We start from the raw sequence: 20381 nt of genomic DNA, 5'->3' as shown, positions 1-20381 counted from the left end.
CAACTTTGAAATGGAATTCACTCAAGTAAAACTCAAACCAATCTGAAGAAACCCCACAACCCGAAATGTCACCAATCCATTTTCCTCAGAGATGTTGCCTGACTCGCTGAAATACTCCAGCATTTCACAGGGCTCTCGCTTAACTTTTTTTCCCTGTTGCCAGCCGGGCAACCTTGACAGCTTTTTAGGTTGCCAAATGACAGTTTAGGTGGTCATTTAAGACGGTTTGCATGAAGCATGTGATAATGTGCTTGGACGAGGTGCGTAGTTACCAGTTGGAATTATGCTCAATGAAGCATTCACATATTATGTTCAAGAAGGAACTGCAGATGCTGGAAAATCGAAGGTAGACAAAAGTGCTGGAGAAACTCAGCGGGTGCAGCAGCATCTATGGAGCGAAGGAAATAGGCAACGTTTCAGGCAGAAACCCATCAGTCTGAAGAAGGGTTTCGGCCCGAAAAGTTGCCCATTTCCTTCGCTCCATAGATGCTGCCGCATCCGCTGAGTTTCTCCAGCACTTTTATCTACATTCACATATTATTTCTGCTTCAAATAAAGTCACAAACTAAACATATTCACCAATCAGGACATTATATATACCGCAATGACATGCAGCAAAATTACAATGCAATATCTCAACTCTTTTTACATATTGCAATTGATGCAAGCATGGTTTCTGTGAAGGACCGAAAATTACCATGACATGGCCATAGCATGGGTCGTTATTGCTATTGGCACAGAAGTACTCTCGCTTCCCCCATAATTTATCCATAACAAAATATACAGGTTGTAAGGAAATTTCTAAAGGCATTTTATGATAATAGCTGTTAAAACCGACTATACCCATCTGACAGGTTAAACATTACACTAACTGACAAGAGATGGCCAAAGGACATAACAGCAGCAAATGTCCTTTTGGTAATATGTTTAAAGGTGTCAAAACAAATAATAACATTGGGAATTAAAACACATTTGATTGCATTCCATTATCAAACATAGTCAATGTTCGCTCTGAAGACTGTGAAGCACAATAGGGTCAGGGGGTGGATAGATGGCGGTGGGGGGGGATTGAGAAGGCAATCGGTGCGGAATGGATGGATTGAGGCAGGTGACTTAGTACGTGTTGGTTGGAGTATGTAAAATTGTGAGGGGAGATGTCAGTGGTGTTGAATGGGGGGTCAGTATGGAAGGATAGGGGGGGGCGGATCAGTACAGGATGAATGGGGGTAGACAAAAATGCTGGAGAAATTCAGCGGGTGAGGCAGCATCTATGGAGCTAAGGAAATATGTAACGTTTTGGGTTGAGACCCTTCTTCAAACTGTTCCCCCCTATCCTTCTTGAATGAGGGGGATCAGTACAGGATGGATTGGGGGGGGGGGGGGCGGGGGTGGTCAGCACAGGTTGAATGGGGGGGGGGATCAGTACAGGATGAATTGGGGGAGGGGGGGTCAGGACAGTGTGGATCGGAGGGTCTGTGCAGGATGAATGGGGGATCACTACAGGATGAATGAGGGGGTCAGTAAAAGATGATTGGGGGATCAGTACGGGATGAATGAGGGGATCAGTACAGGATGCATGGGGATCAGTACAGGATGCATGGGGGGGATTTGGTGCAGGGTAAATGGAGGGTGGGTCAGTACGGGATGAATGGAATGATCAGTGCAGTATGGATGGGGGGAGAAGTGCAGGATGGATGGGAAGGGGGGTTCAGTACAGGATGAATTGGGGGACCAGTGTAGGATGGATGGGGGGGGGTGGCAGGAGAATCAATGCGAGGTGGGTAGGGTGATTAATAGATTGGAGGGGGGGGGGGGGGTAGATGGGAAGGGGAGCACATGGGATGTCAGTGAGGACTGAATAGGGGAGGGAATGGGGATCAGTGTGGGATGGAGAGGAAGGGTCCCAGGATAAGATGGGTGGAGGGGGCGTACAAGAGAGAGAAGGAGAGGGTGGGGTGGAAGGTGCAGAGGAGGTGGGGAGGAAGGAAGGTCAGCGCTCCTCGGACAACATCGCCCCGCTGCCTTGGCCGTCCCTGTCCAACGCCAAAGTGCCGCCGCCTCCACGCCACCGCCTCCCCTCCTCCGTCAGCAGACAGGAAGGTGCGGGGCCGAGCGGTGCAGCTCAAAGATCCTATAGCTATAGGATCTTTGGTGCAGCTGCTTCAGACAGCGGAAGGAGGCCTCCGCCTCCCCCTCCCTCTCTCCCGGCCTCGGCGTGCGGGAGGGGTTGTGAAAGTGCCATTGGCGGATTTGCAAGCAGTTGCCGTTATCAGGGCGATAGCGGCCGCAAATCCGCCAACGGAGCTTTCACAACCCTTGTCGCACGCCGAGGCCGGGAGGAGGGAGAGAGAGAGGTTCCTTCCGCCGGGCGGGGTGCGGGAGGAGGAGGCGATGGACCCGCTGGCACGGCCGCTGTTGCCGCTGGGTCGGGGCCGTCATTCGCTCCGATCCTTCGCCACCACGCACCTAGTATCTTTGCCCCACAATCAAAGATACTAGACGAATACAGCCGCCGCCGCCGACACGAAACGCCACGTTCCTATTCTCCAGAGATGTTGCCTGACCCGCGGAGTTCCTCCAGTTTTTTGTGTCTATCGGTATAAACCAGTGTTTGATTGCCAAGCCAGGTAAAATGAGTCGGCATTTAGGTTGCCCGGCTGCACTTTGAGTGGTCAATGGCACCCGGGCAACCGTTAATTTTGAGCCCTGATTTCATCTATATCGCTGCTATAAACCAGCATCTGCAGTTCCTTTTTATATTTTAAATCAATGTGTTAGCTATCACATTTTTGAATATCAATGAAATACAACTTTGTGCCAATATTGACATCAAGCATGAATGAAGGCCAAGTTTGAATAAATGGAGCAAGTTTACTCAATCTACTTTGATTCAGGATGAATGTCAATATCACTCCCCATCACACAATATCTTTCATATCCTGAACTGCCAATTCATTACTTTTGAAATGCAGGTGCTGAAAAATTAATACGCAAGCCCAAAAAAGCCATTAAGTGGCAAACGGGCAAGGGCTTGTTATCTTTTTGAACTTGAGAAGTTGGAAATGTATTTGGAGCATCGAAGCGTGGGGGGTAATTTGATTCAAATAATCAAAACAATCAATTCAATTCACCAAAGTGTCAAGAATCAGTTGAAAATTTAAGGTCATTGTTGAGGAACCAAAAAGTAAAGAGGGGGAAAAAAAAAAAACTTTGAGCAGTGTCAAGATAAAATGCAATGCCTTGAAAGGTCATGGACTTGCAGTGAATCACAACTTTCAAAAGATAAATGAATAGAAGTATGGGGAAATAGAAAAATACAGGAAAAGGAACAAAATGGAGAACGATCCTAACTGGATCGCTCTGAATTAGAGCCGACGTGGAATCAACGGTAAGAAATATGGGTAAGAAATATGGCGTCTTTACCTAGTCCAGTTTCCTATTTTCAACATGTGAAGGATTAGTGATGCTTTTATTGCCCAGAAAAATAAATGTCTGTGATATTTAATTTGCTACACAACACCAAACAAAATGTAACAAGTTATCATGCCTTAGACAATAGACAATAGGTGCAGGAGCAGGCCATTTGGCCCTTCGAGCCAGCACCGTCATTCATTGTGATCATGGCTGATCATCCCCAATCAGTACCCCGTTCCTGCCTTCTCCCCATATCCCCTGACTCCGCTATTTTTAAGAGCCCTATTTAGCTCCCTCTTGAAAGCATCCAGAGAACCTGCCTCCACCGCTCTCTGAGGCAGAGAATTCCACACTCACCACTGTGAGAAAAAGTGTTTCCTCGTCTCCATTCTAAATGGCTTACTCCTTATTCTTAAACTGTGGCCCCTGGTTCTGGGCTCCCCCAACACCGGGAACATGTTTCCTGCCTCTAGTGTGTCCAAGCCCTTAACAATCTTGATTTATACTTGTCATTTACCAATTTCCCAATCCAAGTGTAGAAGATTATTTTCCATGAGATAAATTAGGAGCAAAGATAAAAGGCCTCTACTAATACCCAATTTTCAAAAGGGCTACTTGACTGTGCTCAACAGCAGGAACCAGGCCAGCATAAAATCAGACATTTCCCATTAACATAGTCCCATCAATCAATATTATTTACCAGATTAATTTACCAACTAAATTTTCCAACTTGGTTTATCAGTTTGGCATATTCACAGAATACTTTCACTTAAGTTTATTATTATTGAAATATTAGACTCCAGAGTAACAATTTTCCTCAGATAAAAATTTGTATCTATAACTAATGACAATCCTTGCAGTTGTAACTGGAGCAGTAAAACGACTTTGCTGAAAATAAATTTGCCTCATCTTTTAAAGCAGAGAATCAACACAATAATTTGGAGAATTTGTTCATTCCAGGCAGAAGAAACATATTTACATAACCCCCCAATAAAAAAGCCAGCCACTCGTATCATATTTTGGATTATACCACACTGTGGTATTAATTTTAAACAAAGTTCATCACAGTTATGTTGATAATATTAATTTTGCAAGATGAACTTCAGTCACACAAATCTACTGCTAATCGAACATTCAGAGTAGAGCATTCTTTCAAGAAGCTAATGAGGTCAAAAGCTCCCTCGAGAATTTGCTGTTATGCCTGTAATGAATCGGCTGAATGCCAGGCACACAAGCAATCAGAATTCTATGTTTTTAAAGCAATTGTTTGTATCCTTTGTGCTTAAACTAACCAGGGATTGTATTTTATTTTCAACATCTGCCAATTTAACCTCAGTCAGCAAAAAAAATTGAACGTTCAAACACAAAGCTGCACAGGATTAATGGGGGGGGGTGTACTCAGATGCATGCACATTTACAGAAATAAAAATAGAAACAAGAAAATGACAAGCAAAGGCAACACTTTTGCCTCATTATGGAAAAACAAAGTTCTTGTTAGTAGACTTTTGAAGCTTCAGCACAGTTCATCAGGCAAACTGACCATGAAAACAAGAGATAAAACATTTACTAATTTATTTCATCCATTCAGCAGTCCAGTTTTTCCTCAATGAAATGTGCAAATATTTAATTTCACTTTTAGTTGTCATCCCCTCTGCAAATGTTGATGCACAAACACAAAAACTTTATAACATAAATCCCACAGAAACGATGTTCAAGGGATTCAATTCTTGTCCTAATGTTAGAATTAAAAGGCAATCATGGCAGACTTGCTAGCTCTTCTCTGCAATGTCTACTGTGCTTGAAAGTCTTAGCAAACCAAGCATAACATACCACAAGTTCTTAAAGTAATGAACAATTTGATCACAGCTACTTAATTGTATTTTTCTGCCCTGGCCATGCTGTTGCTGTCATTGTTGTTCCACTTCGGTTAAATTAAGGTTTGTTAATTTTCCTTCAGCATCAATGCTCATTTGAATTCAACAAATTAATGAAGCATAGGCCTTGCTTATTCTTCCAGCCTATGTGCACCACTTTGCAGTCATCTCCATTAAAATTCACAAGCCAATCAGCCAAAGTTATTTTCTTTGACCCATTATGAATTCTTAAGCATTTTCTACCAATTCCATTGTAGTACCATATTCCCTTTTAAATCAAATTACCATTTAACTTCAATTCCATACCAAATAAAGAAAATACAACCACAGATAACGAGACATCTTTGGAGATAATGTGATATTAACACCCACATACACAATTCCATGACATGGAGGAAAAAAAATCCCAACCAAAGTGAACATGTATGCTCAGTCTGAATGATTGGAAAATTAAGTGCCTTAATCAGCAAATAATGGTCCCCACCCCATACATACATAAAAACATAATTGGACCTATTATCTGTAGAATGCCTGGACACCATGGTCTTTTGAAATGTTGTGAAATCTTTACCATATCACCATCATCTATTAATTTCACAATACCGAGCAGGACAAGGACAGTGGATGCATTGAAATGCAAAATTTCAAGTTCCCTTCTATGTCACATTGTCTGACTCAGATTGCTGCTCTTTCACTTAGTGTGGTTCATATCCAGGATGTCTTCACTGTGCTGGTAGTTTCTCAAGACCTGCAGAATTGTTCAATAAGGGATCTACAACAACTGCTGGGGGGTTGAAGCAAGACTCATCTGTCACAAATCTAAAGATATGCATTTAATTTTATAATTGAACTGCAAAAAAGTTATTGAAACCAACCTACAATCCTCACAGAAACTTACCTGTGAGATATTATGTCCTTTTACTTTGCTATTAAAGCTGTATAAATTATGGAAAGCAATCGGATTTTTTTGACATGTCTATTTATACGTCCACATTTGACAGAATACACTAAGGTGTTTACAACATACCAAAATTAATTGCTCTGAGGTTTATGGAAACATGGAATCATGGAAACACCACACTCTCCCTCAAATACATAAGGTGTCCAGGTGCTTAAACTCAAGCAAGGAACTTGGTCCTCATACTCCTTTCCCCCCCCTCTTCCTTCTCATGGCCGATCGTAGGTTCATGAGTTGGATGGTGGGACTTTGCGTGTAGCAGAACACAAAGGGTAGCCGGAGGGATGGAGGGGCCAGCTGAGTGAGTAGTTTTGGCCCGGGCGCGGGACTTTGCGCGCGGCGCCTATATGGCTCAGTATTGAATACTGGCCAATGAAGAGAGAATACAACATCAAATGACCATGATCAGAACTAGAGCTGGCGTCAGTACATTCCAATTATAAAATGTTGCACAAGGCTTGTTACACTACCAATGACACTTGCCAGACATGCCATTTAAAAATATAACTCCATTCACATTGCATACTTCTAATTTTCAAATGGTAGAATCTGCAATGAAATACCAGCAATCTGACAATTTCACTGTTAAACATTAAGAAGCATTTTAAGAATGTTGACACCTATCCCAAAAAGGTGGAATTCAATGCTCACTATCTTAAGAAAATTTTATATTCAGGTTTTATAGTACGGAAATATGTCAATTGTTAGTTTATTGTCACTTGTACCGAGATACAGTGAAAAGCTTTTGTTGTTTGCTTACCAGCCAGTGGAAAGACAATGCATGATTACATTGAGCCATTCAGTGTACAGATAGATGATAAAGGGAATAACGTGAATAAAAAGAATAAAGAGCGCTCTCCATAATGTTTGGGACAAAGACTCATCATTTATTTATCTGCCTCTGTACTCCACAAATTGAGATTTGTAATGGAAAAAAAAAAAATCACATGTGGTTAAAGTGCACATTGTCAGATTTTAATAAAGGCCATTTTTATACATTTTGGTTTCACCAGGTAGAAATTATAGCAGTTGTTATACATAGTCCCCCCCCCCTCTTTCAGGGCACCATAATGTTTGGAAAACAGCAATGTCATGTAAATGAAAGTAGTCATGTTTAGTATTTTGTTGCATATCCTTTGCATGCAATGACTGCTTGAGGTCTGTGATTCCGGGCGTCTTATCTGGTGATGCTCTGCCAGGCCTGCATTGCAGCCATCTTTAGCTTATGCTTGTTTTGGGGACTAGTCCCCTGCACCTTTCTCTCCAGCATATAAAAGACATGCTCAATTGAGTCCAGATCAGGCGATTGTTTTGGCCACTCAAGAATTGACCATTTTTCAGCTTTGAAAAACTCCTTTGTTGCCTTAGCAGTATGTTTGGGATCATTGTCTTGCTGTAGAATGAACTGCTGGCCAATGAGTTTTAAGGCATTTGTTTGAACTTGAGTAGAAAGGATGTGTCTATACACTTCAGAATTCATTATGCTACTACCATCAGCAGTTGTATCATCAATGAAGATAAGTGAGCCAATACCTTCAGCAGTCATACATGCCCAGTCCACAACACCCCCACCACCGTGTTTCACTGATGAGGTGGTATACTTTGGATCTTGGGCTGTTCCTTCTCTCCTCCATATTTTGCTCTTGACATCACTCTGATATAAGTTAATCTTAGTCTCATCTGTCCACAAGAACTTTTTCCAGAACTGTAGTTGCTCTTTTAAGTACTTCTTGGCAAACTATAACCTGTTTTTTTTTTTTTTGCAGTTACCAGTGGTTTGCATCTTGCAGTGTAGCCTCTGTAGTTCTGTTCATGAAGTCTTCTATGGACAGCGGTCATTAGCAAATCCACAGCTGACTCCTGAAGAGTGTTTCTGATCTGTCAGACAGGTGTTTGGGGATCTTCTGTCATCAGCTGTGGAGGTCTTCCTTGGCCTGCCGGTCCCTTTTTGATTAGTCAGCTCACCAGTGCTCTCTTTCTTCTTAATGCTGTTCCAAACAGTTGATTTTGGTAAGCCTAAGGTTTGGCTGATGTCTCTAACAGATTTATCCTTGTTTCTCAGTCTCATAATAACTTCTTTGACTTTCATTGACACAACTTTGGTCCTCATGTTGATAAACAGCAATAAAAGTTTTCAATGGTGATGGAAAGACTGGAGGAAAGACTAGGTGCTGAGAGCTCTCTTATACCTGCATTAAGGAGGTAATTAAACACACCTGAGCAATAAAAACACTTGTGAAACCATGTGTCCCAAACATTATGGTGCCCTGAAATGGGGGGGGACTACGTATAAACACAACTGTAATTTCTACATGGTGAAACCAAGATGTATAAAAATGGCCTTTAATAAAATCTGACAATGTGCACTTTAACCACATGTGATATTTTCTATTACAAATCTCAAATTGTGAAGTACAGAGGTAATTAAATAAATGACGGGTCTTTGTCCCAAACATTATGGAGGACACTGTGTAAAATGTGAACATCTGAAAACTGATCTGCCTAAATGAAAAAAAAAGAGTTCACTTAATCATAGAAACATAGAAAATAGGTGCAGGAGGCCATTCGGCCCTTTGAGCCAGCACCGTCATTCATTTTGATCATGGCTGATCCTGTTGACATATTTTAAAAGTGATGCATGCTCTACTAATCTCACTCAATAAATTGAAAAGCTTTTGCTCTCTTCAGTGTTACTAGGATTGCTGAAGTTGATAAAATATAAAGTAACAGGAATCATTCAAAAGTCAGAGCACATTACCCACTGAACAAACTGGTATTGAAAAAATTGTTTTGGGTCTTTGTTACCCATTTCAGTGGGACATTATAAAACACTTTTTCCTTTAAAAAGTTATATTTTACTTTTAATTTTCCAAGCAGTTTTCTCAGTTACATACATAGCCAAATAAATGCTTCAATCATTTTGCAGTAAAAAATATTTTAAATGTTAAAAAAATATCCAGTAGCAATTGAGTACAAATCAGTTGATTTCAAATGAAAAGCACACTGTGAATCCGAATGAGGAGCAGATTGCACCAGTTTCTTTATTCTTAGCTGTGCTTATTTTTTTGCCTTCTCCCCTCCCCCTTAAATTTTATTTGGCTGATGATTTTCTACAGCAGCATTCATTCCCGAAGTACAACATATCAGATTAAAATCATTTTAATTTACGTTTTGATAACATTATGAAAATATAAAAAGTTGAGGGTTTGAAATTCGATGGAATCTTTTTACATAATTTCTTCAAGAAGCAAGAATGCACAATAATTATAACACATTTCTATTTAACAGGGTCAATTACAGGCATGAAATTCCCTCCCCCATTCAAGTATCAGCATATTATATCAGCAATTCATTGGATCGATAAATTTTCATAACCATATCACTGACAACCAAAAGTAAAGTAAACATGCCTGCCATGGTTTAACATGGTTCAACACAGATGCTCCAAATGTATACGGTTATACTATATTTTTCCAAGATAAAAAGGTACATTTATTCATCTGATACTGGTTTTCCACAGAAAAGTACTTCATGCATGTAAATTGCACTATACATTAAACATAATACCACTTGTTACAGTCACACATCTCATGTGTGGGGGAGGGAAGCATAGTACCTGCAATGTTTTATAGACTGTAGACACAAAATTCTGGAGTAACTCAGCAGGACAGGCAGCATCTCTGGAGTGAAGGAATGGATGACGTTTCGGGTTGAGAAGGCTGAAGAAGGGTCTCGACCCGAAACACCACCCATTCCTTCTCTCCAGAGATGCTGCCTGTCCCGCTGAGTTAGTCCAGCTTGTGTATCTACCTTCGATTTATAACAAACATCTGCAGTTCTTTCCTACATGTTTTATAGACAGATATATTTCAACAAGGCAGCAGGCATTAAGGATCTTAATTGACAAGCATATTCAAAATCCTGAGAATTATTTAAAACTCTGCTTCATTTTAAAAGAATTGATTAAGTGCCAAAATATTCCAATGCAAGAACAGGATCACCTGATAAATACTCGCTCTGTTGAATTGGTCATGCAGTTTTAAATAATTAGGTCAAAGTACAAACACAGTGCTAGAATACTGAACCAAATCATAATGCAGAGATTACAATCAACTTGGACTGATGCCCAAAAATAACAAAAGCTATTCAATCATATTAAGGATGATTTTTTTTACTTAATTTGTTTCCCCTACATTTTGTAACAGGCAAATTAGATGATTAATTCATACTTGAAAGACAAAGTTTAGAACAAGAAATCGTCATATGTTGTATATGGAAGTTAATTGTCATTTTAATTTGCATTTATTGGCTATAGGATTGGGGAAGGGAATGGTCAGGTGGAGAAGATCAACATTATCTCACTGTGAAAAAGCACTACAAAGTAACGTATGTTGGTACACAATTTGCTACAATTTAAAAGTTAAAGCATGTTTAAGCAAAATATAGAAATTAGGTGCAGGAGTAGGCCATTCGGCCCTTCGAGCCAGCACCACCATTCAATATGATCATGGCTGATCATCTAAAATCTGTATCCCGTCCTGCTTTTTCCTCATATCCCTTGATTCCTTCAGCCCTCAGAGCTAAATCTAACTTCCTCTTGAAAATGATAATCTAAATATTTAATTGTTTACATCGGCTTTAAAACTGATCAGTCATCCCCCCCCCCTCCCCACACTTATTTATTTAATTACTTACTTATTTACTGTTATTAGTGACCCCCTTTTTTTTCTTCTTTTTTTTTTTTTTTTTTTTTTTTTAGTACTCTTTGTTTCGTTTATCTTACCATATTTGTGTGTATGTGTATGTATGTGAGTGTTGTTTGTCCCCGTTTGGTTCCGACCTGATTCGGGTGGGTTGAAGGTGGGTAAGGGTAAGGGCTTTGAGGGTCGCCTACATACTGTTGCACAATTATGCCTTGACTGTCACTGTCTGTTATCATTGTATGTATGCAAATTGCTGTGAAATTCAAATAAAAAGATTTAAATCAAAACTGATCAGTCATATCAGAAGTAATAAACACAAGATTAAAACTATTCATTTGACATCAACAAAGCTACACCAGCTTCTTTCACTTCAACCAGCATTTATCCAATATAAACAATTTAAAAAAGATTCAATGAAGTGGTATATAGGCATTGTAATATGATGACTTTCCTGCCATGCCATGTATGCTGGGCTCCACGGGTTACAAATGACCCAATTAGTGGAAATCAGACTTTACACAAATTTCCCCATTAATTTTTAAAACATTTTTCAAGTTGGTAATAATAATGTTGCTTGATATTCATTAATGACTGGATACAGTATATATCCTCTTAGTTTAATTATGGGCAGTGCTAGGGTAATTATTTAATGAATAGTCATTGTGGTGTGATATGGGTAGCTACAGGAAAAGGACAGTTCTGACATACACAGAAGTAATCTTAGTGAGAGGAGTTCAGAACAGAACCTTGACAACCCAGAGACTGCCTTTCCATTTCCATTATATCCGCGCCCACAAAGACAGATAGAGATCAAGTTTACCATTGTCGTCAGTCCAACAGTGGAGAAATTAGTGATGGGAGGAAAAGTTTTTGACGATCCGGACCTCAAATCCACAGTGACCTGATACCTACACTCCTTTATTCTTTTGAGAACTGCCTGCAGGGGGCATTTTAAAGCTTTGGAAAGCCATTGCCCCAAGCATAATCACCCAAATCCAGGCCAATATCCTGGTTTCAATCCAACCCTAATTTGACTCCCTCAGCTTCAATAGGTACAGTGCCCTCCATAATGTTTGGGACAAAGACCCATCATTTATTTATTGCCTCTGTACTCCATAATTTGAGACTCGTAATAGAGAAATCACATGTGGTTAAAGTGCACATTGTCAGATTTTAATAAAGGCCATTTTTATACATTTTGGTTTCATCATATGAAATTACAGCAGTGTTTATACATAGTCCCCCCATTTCAGGGCACCATAATGTTTGGAACAGCAATATCATGTAAATGAAACTAGTCCTGTTTTGTATTTGGTTGTACATCCTTTGCATGCAATGACTGCTTGAAGTCTGCGATTCATGGACATTACCAGTTGTTGGGCGTCTTCTCTGATGATGCTCTGCCAGGCCTGTATTGCGGCCATCTTTAGCATGCTTGTTTGGGGGGCTAGTCCCCTTCAGTTTTCTCTTCAGCATGTAAAAGGCATGCTCAATTGGGTTCAGATCAGGTGATTGATTTGGCCACTCAAGATTTGACCTTTTTTTAGCTTTGAAAAACTCCTTTATTGCCTTAGCAGTATGTTTGGAATTATTGTCGCTGTAGAATGAACCGCTGGCCAATGAGTTTTGAGGCATTTGTTTGAACTTGAGCAGATAGGATGTCTATACACTTCAGAATTCATTATGCCACTACCATCAGCAGTTGTATCATCATTGAAGGTAAGTGAGCCAGTATCTTCATCAGGCCATATCACCCCCACCACCGTGTTTCACAGATGAGGTGGTATGCTTTTGATCTTGGACAGTTCCTTCTCTCCTCCATACTTTTCTCTTGCCATCACTATGATATCTATATTACTAAAAGTCTGATCTTGACCACTTCCTGTTGTTCTGTATATTGATTTTAGAAAAAACGCTGCCACTTACAGCTGTGATTTTTGGCCATCTTACTCAAGAGTCCCCCTCCGCTGCGCAGGACAAGAGGATTTTTCCCATCGATGAAAAATAAAAGAGTTATTAGTGTTTAAAAAATGTTGAGATTCTCTCCTGAAGGCCACGCCACTTCCGGAGGGACTATAAAGCCCGGATGTGTTGAGTGCCTCAGTCAGTCTCTGCAAGATGGGGGAGCGAGAGGGTCACATCTCTCAGGTTGAGCTGTGAATAACACTCAACACATGTCTACTAAACTGTGAGTGGTTTTACTGACCTGTCAGTGCCCTTAATGTGGTTTGAAAATATAGTTTGGAAATGCTAAAGTTGTGTTGCCTTTGGTTTGGAAATGCTAAAGCTGTGTTGCCTAATTAAAGTTGCCGTGCCTAATTAAAGTTGCCTTGCCTTCTATATAATTAAAAGTCTACACTTGACCACTTCCTGTTTGCGGTTATATTGATTTTAGAAAAAACGCTACCACGTACGGCTGTAATTTTTGGCCATCTTACGAGTCCCCCTCCGCTCATCAGGTGCCGAGGATTTTTCCCATCGATGAAAAATAAGAGTTATTAGTGTTTAAAAAATGTTGAGATTCTCTCTCCTGTCAATCACGCCATAATCAACCAATCCATGCCCCTTCTGATGGGAGGGGAGGAGGGACTATAAAACCCAGAAGTGTGGGCGTGGCTCAGTCTCTGTAAGATAGAGGGAGAGGTCACGACTCGCTGTCATTAGTGGCTTTGCACCCTGCTTGAAATGGTATGAAGCTGCACTTAAATTTGGTGGCCTTGCACCCTGCTTGAAATGGAATTTCAAGGAATAGCCGTGAGTCAACTGCCAGCCCACCAGCTGTGAATGAGTGAGCTGCCAGCACAACAGGCTTGAGTGACTGAGCCGCCAGCCCAAGAATCCATTCGGCCCACAATGTCCATACTAGCCCTCTGGGAAACTAGTCCCTTCAGCCCACAACACCCATACTAGCGCTCCAGAAAGCCCCCCCCCCCCCCCCCCCCACCACCACCAATATTGGAATTGGTGGAGAGGTGGAATATTGCGTTGGGGGACCAGCCCTCCCGTGTGATGCTGGGACCCAACATGTCCCACTTAGTCTAGTAAGTTAATCTTCGTCTCATCAGTCCGCAAGAACTGTGGTTGCTCTTTTAAGTACTTCTTGGCAAACTGTAACCTGGCCATCCTATTTTTGAAGCTAACCAGTGCTTTGCATCTTGCAGTGCAGCCTCTGTATTTCTGTTCATGACGTCTTCTGCGGTCAGTGGTCATTGACAAATCCACACCTGAAGAGTGTTTCTGATCTGTCAGACAGGTGTTTGGGGATTTTTCTTTATTATAGGTAGAATTCCTCTGCCAACAGCTGTGGACGTCTTCCTTGGCCTGCCAGTTTATTTGTGATTAGTAAGTTCACCAGTGCTCTCTTTCTTCTTAATGATGCTCCAAACAGTTGATTTTGGTAAACCTAAGGTTTGTCTGATGTCTCTAACAGTTTTATTGGAACCCATCTCCATCGCAGGGGATAGACTTCTGACCGACATACACTACAAACCCACTGACTCACATGGCTATCTGGACTACACGTCTTCCCACCCTGCCCCCTGTAAGGACTCCATCCCCTACTCCCAATTCCTCCGCCTACGCCGCATCTGCTCCCAGGATGAGACGTCCCACACAAGGGCATCGGAAATGTCCTCGCTCTTCAGGGAACAGGGATTCCCCTCTTCCACCATAGATGAGGCTCGCACCAGGGTCTCTTCCATACCCCGCAACACTGCTCTCTCTCCCCATGCTCGCACTCGCAACAAGGGCAGAGTCCCCCTAGTCCTCACCTTTCACCCCACCAGCCGGCAAATACAACAAATCATCCTCCGCCATTTTCGCCACCTCCAACGTGATCCCACCTCTCGCCACATCTTCCCATCTCCCCCCATGTCTGCCTTCCGCAAAGACTGCTCCCTCCGCAACTCCCTTGTCAATTCTTCCCTTCCCTCCCGTACCACCCCCTCCCCGGGCACTTTCCGTTGCAACCGCAAGAAATGCAACACCTGTCCCTTTACCTCCCCCCTCGACTCCATTCAAGGACCCAAGCAGTCGTTCCAGGTGCGACAAAGGTTCACCTGTATCTCCTCCAACCTCATCTACATCGGTGAGACTAAGCGAAGGTTGGGCGATCGTTTCGCCGAACACCTCCGCTCAGTCCGCAAGAACCTACCTGAACTCCCGGTGGCTCAGCACTTCAACTCCCCCTCCCATTCCCAATCCGACCTCTCTGTCCTGGGTCTCCTCCATTGCCAGAGTGAGCAACTCCGGAAATTGGAGGAACAACACCTCATATTCCGCCTGGGTAATCTGCGTCCGGCAGGCATGAACATTGAATTCTCCCAATTTTGCTAGCCCTTGCTGTCTCCTCCCCTTCCTTAACCCTCGAGCTGTCTCCTCCCATCCCCCCGCCCTCGGGCTCCTCCTCCTCCCTTTTCCCCCCCCACCCCCTATCAGTCTGAAGAAGGGGTTCGGCCCGAAACGTTACCTATTTCCTTCGCTCCATAGATGCTGCTGCACCCGCTGAATTTCTCCAGCATTTTTGTGTACCTTCGATTTTCTAGCATCTGCAACAGCTTGAACAGTTTTATTCTTGTTTCTCAGTATCATAATGGCTTATTTGACTTTCATTGGCACAACGTTTGGTCCTCATGTTGATAAACAGCAATACAAGTTTCCAAAGGTGATGGAAAGACTGGAGGAAAGACTAGGTGCTGAGAGCTCTCTTATACCTGCAATAATGAGGCAATTAAACACCATCTGAGCAATTACAAACACCTGTGAAGCCATGTGTCCCAAACATTATGGTGCCCTGAAATGGGGGGGGGAAGACTACGTATAAACACAACTGTAATTTCTACATGGTGAAACCAAGATGTATAAAAATGGCCTTTAATAAAATCTGACAATGTGCAATTTAACCACATGTGATATTTTCTATTACAAGTCTCAAATTGTGGTGTACAGAAGCATAAATGATGGGTCTTTGTCCCAAACATTATGGAGGGCACTATAAGATTGTTACTTATAGAATTTTTGCCAATATACATCCCAAAATTATGTAATTCCATTAACCAAAAAAAAAAGGTAATTAAATTCATGAAATTTGAAAAAAGATTACAAGCAAAGGCCTCCTCTAGTAAATGTGGTTGGAGAAGCCGATCCCCTTTTCAACTCTTGGTATTAGTAAAATATACTGAACTCGAGGAAGTCAAAGTCAAAAGATAAATAAATCAGGCCCATGTTTCTTGAAGTCTTTCTAATTAATTATCATAACCACAATTCAAAGGCAAATCTTTACAAAAGTATAAACATTGATCTGAAAATCCACAATCTGGGTTTATATACCAAAGCCTCATTCTTTCAAATCAATCCAAAGCATAACAACTCTAAAAATGACAGAGGTTATAATGTAACCTCCATTGAATTCAGTAAATGGAAAGCAACAAGTAAAACATAGTGTTGAACTTTTATTCAAATAATTCACATGGGTTTTTGTATGGAAACTTGGTAATAATCATATTTTCTATTGATTTTATTCAGGATTTCCCATGCGATCAGTTGGGGATGTTGGTGCGGACCAAACAACTTGCTGCAGTCTAAGACGTAATATAAACAAATATTGTGACCCAATAGAACAATGACATGAAGAATATTTAGTAATTGCAAAGGGTATGCCAAGATTTCATAGAAATATAGGAAAAATAGGCGCAGAAGTAGTTCATTCGCCCTTCAAGCCAGTATTCACTATGATCATGGCTGATCATCCAAATTCAGCACCCTGTTCCTGCTTTCCCTGTATCCCTTGATTCCATTGACTTTCTTTGTCAATGTCAGAAACATTGGTATATATTTTACCTGGCATTAGTCACAACGTTGGTTTAATTTGGTTCAGTAATATTGCATACACTAATAGTCTCCCCAGTTTAAATTTACATATATTCCTTTTGCCTCCATACATAGGTACAAAGAATCAACATCCTGAGAATAATTTACACCAAGAAAGAAAATGTAAAACTAATTTATAAATTCTTCCTACTTAATAAGTCAGTTAGTATCTACATCTCACACACTAGTTTCTTCCCAATAATTGCTAAATCAATTGGAGCGCTTAATCATTCTTCACTAACCTATCATCAGCAACCCTGTTTGCATCCCGTCAACAATTAATACACTGGAGTCAAAGTTATCTGACACCACAACTCCACAACAAGAATGCATACATTTGGTTAATTATCAACAGAAACACATGTTAAACGATTCAACAAAAATAAATAATAAAGTCTGCCTTCCAATGGAAATCTAAGTTTACATGCATTACAGAATTATTTTCATGTTACTTACTGAGGTGTTGGAAAGAAATCTCCCCATAAACTTGAACATTACACAAAATGGACAATATTAAGGATATCATTTTATTAAACTAAACAACTAGTCACCATTTCAAAAAAATATGCATGCCAGAATAATTACTTAGCTTGTCTATGAAAAAAAATTGTTCCACATCAAATATAAGTTTCAAGAAAAAAGCCAACATCTGGTCTTTCTAACTAGGTTTATACATTTCTGGATGGTCTATCAATAAGGCCCAGAAAAGCTTGGAATTAGGAGTCAATTCAAGCACATAATAACCAAAATCACATCATACTTAGCAGGTGGACATTATCCAGAACCAAAATTCTAAACATACATTTATTCCCGGTACTCATTTCTTTCCATCTACCATTTCGGTTTTGGAAAAAGAAATGAAAAGAAAAATGGTGTCCATGCTAAGAAGGTCTTACCCTAACAGAACTTGTTATGTCGGTGGTGAACAAAGTGATGGTAAAAGAATATCCTTAGTTAAAATCCATCAGTTTAACTCAAATGGATTTTACTTAAGTTTGTAATTTTCATTTCAATACTCAACAAGTTTCATGCCAACTTGGGTTTCCAAAGATATTGAAAAAAACTGATTACTCCCAATTTTTGCTCAGTGGCTTAATCCAAATCTAAAATTAATTTATGCTTTCAAATCTTTTCTAAAACATTACTGATGTTTTTCTAAAACATTTCTGGTAAACATTTTTACTGATAAACTTTTCTAAACCATTACTGATAAACATACTGAAGGGTCTCGGCCCGAAACGTTGCCTATTTCCTTCGCTCCACAGATGCTGCCTCACCCGCTGAGTTTCTCCAGCATATTTGTCTACCACTGCTGTTCTATAAATCATTTTAGAACTTGATTTGAAACTAGTTTCCATTCTTCATAATTAAAATATTTACAGTTTGCAAACTGAATTTTACTTAGAACCGTTTCAATTTTGACTGGTTTGAAATGTTTTCCTTTACATAATATAAACAAGATTTGATTCACCAATACTTATGTTCGCATATACCTAGTCTGAGTTTTTATTTAAAAATGTAAAGACAATGAAATTTCAATACATTCATATTTACTATGTCCATGGTTTGTTTTTATGTAAAGGCACACGTCAATTTCAGGGTTTGACGATTTCAAAGGCCGACAACTTACTACACTTTAGTCAGTCCTTTCAAGTAACCGAGATCGTCATATAAACCTATAACCAGCGCCTAATGTAAACAAACGTTTCTGCGTCTTTACAACGGTAAAAAAAAAAGTAGCTTTTAAAATATAACAGATTAACATATACAATGTATTTAACATCATTAAGAAAACACGATCATTTATTTTAAAAATACTGCCCCATATAAAATAAAATATTGACACGATTTGTTCCCCTCTTTTATACTTGTAAAACTGGTTGCTGGGCGGATGGATTGGTGAGAATAACCAAGAACAGTCATCACCATGTCATCACCTGACTCCAGTCAGAATAGTGTAATAACAAAAAAAAATCGTGAGATCAAATACCGAAGACTACAAACCAGTTTTTCTATTTACTACATTGAGGTTACTTTCCAATGTTTCATAATCCAGCATGTATTATTCTGTTTGCAATCAATCTCTCCCATCACACAAAAATAACGAAGCGAGAGAGAAAAACACACTCCAGCTTCCTACTCAGGCTTGCCTTTTGTATCCCTGCACGTCCTTCGTCTGCTTGGCAATTAAGCACATTTATATTTTAGCCTTTTTAAAAATATATATGTTCGCACAACGAAGTGACGCGAAAACGTTCAAAACATGCATTTCACTGAAAATAAAACTTTAGTATAAATTTCGCCACCTAACCACAGAAATCCGTTGAAACAAACACAGAATAAACAGGGGGAAAAAAGTCTTTTTAAAAGATGTGAACTCGAACTGTAGCCACATTTCCCGCTCCCCTCCCCCAAACACACACACTGTCCGAGCCGCGTCCTCCATCTTAGATCCGCACTTCGCTCGCCTTTTTTCACTTAAAAAAAAGATTAAAAGTTGAAAAATACGAACCGTTCCTGCCCATTTTGGATCCGTTTTTTCCCTTCCCGTTCGACGGCGTAAGAAAATATCGAGTTTAAAAATTGATTAAATTAAAAATGGGAATAGTTAACACCGCGTCTTCACAGGACGAACAATCCTAAGCCGCCATCTGGTGGCATTTTCCACAATCGAATGGCGCAATGCAAATCCAGACAAAGATTGCCCTCTGGCGGCCACCATCCGTGGCCCGGCTCGTTCCCGCGCACGAGCGGTCGCGGTTGGCGTGTCACGGTTACGCGCCCCGCGGCGGAGGAGCGTGTGGTCTGTATGGAGGGATGGGGGAGGGGGAGTTGCTGGCGGCGAGCACGCGCTCGCCATCCCGCGCGCGCTCCCGCCCGCCTCACGCTGGGGAATGGCGCGCGTCAGGACGCCGGGGCGTTGCTGGTTGTCAAGCAGGGGGGGCTTGGTTGAGCGATCAATAGAGAATAAATATTCGTCTGCGCAAAAGCCGAGAGCCGTATTTAAAGCTCCGTTGTTGAGGGATGTCTTGCAGGCTTTAAAAAAAAAAGTTCGTTGTGGAACATCTCAGCTGTTTGTGAAGGGAGCCGCCGGAATGCCTGAGAGGGAGAGAGAGAGAGCGTGTAATGGCGGCTGCACAAAGAGGCGATGGAGGAGGAGGGAGATGCCCGGCTATTTGGCTGTGATCCGCTCCCCCGATATTAGCAGCAACCTTCCCCACCACAACGCACCAAAGGAAACGGCGTGTTAAATGCATTCAAACTGCTCCTGTGTTATATGTTTATGTTTCCCTGTCGTGGAAGCCATTTTGATGCCTAGAGCCATTGGCGTGGACGTGCCTGGTCTCCTCCCCTCCCCGCCAACTGCTGGGCTACCAACGAAAACAAATCCTGATTATCTCGCAGTCTTTCCTGGGAAAACACTCACATCGCATTAGATTGGAGTTATGGTCACAAAAGGAACGGAAAAGAAGTACATTTTTAGAATAGTGCCTGATATCACGTGGGGGGTGGCGAATGAAGAGGAGTGATTCAAACATGCTCAATCGTTTAAAATTTCAAAGT

General features: G+C 41.0%; 1 protein-coding gene across 1 annotated transcript in view; it reads right to left on the bottom strand.

The window, feature by feature from the left end:
- The window catches only part of stag1 (stromal antigen 1), a 219684-nt gene extending 200175 nt beyond the window's left edge, over positions 1–19509 (bottom strand). Inside the window, exon 1 of the mRNA XM_033031385.1 lies at positions 19330–19509. The gene's annotated coding sequence lies outside the window, so the exon portion shown is untranslated. The remainder of the gene's footprint in view (positions 1–19329) is intronic.
- Between the last annotated feature and the right edge of the window lie 872 nt (positions 19510–20381).

This window comes from Amblyraja radiata, chromosome 13, assembly GCF_010909765.2.
Source record: "Amblyraja radiata isolate CabotCenter1 chromosome 13, sAmbRad1.1.pri, whole genome shotgun sequence".
NCBI classification, from domain to species: domain Eukaryota; kingdom Metazoa; phylum Chordata; class Chondrichthyes; order Rajiformes; family Rajidae; genus Amblyraja; species Amblyraja radiata.
This window is presented reverse-complemented; position numbering and strand designations above follow the sequence as displayed.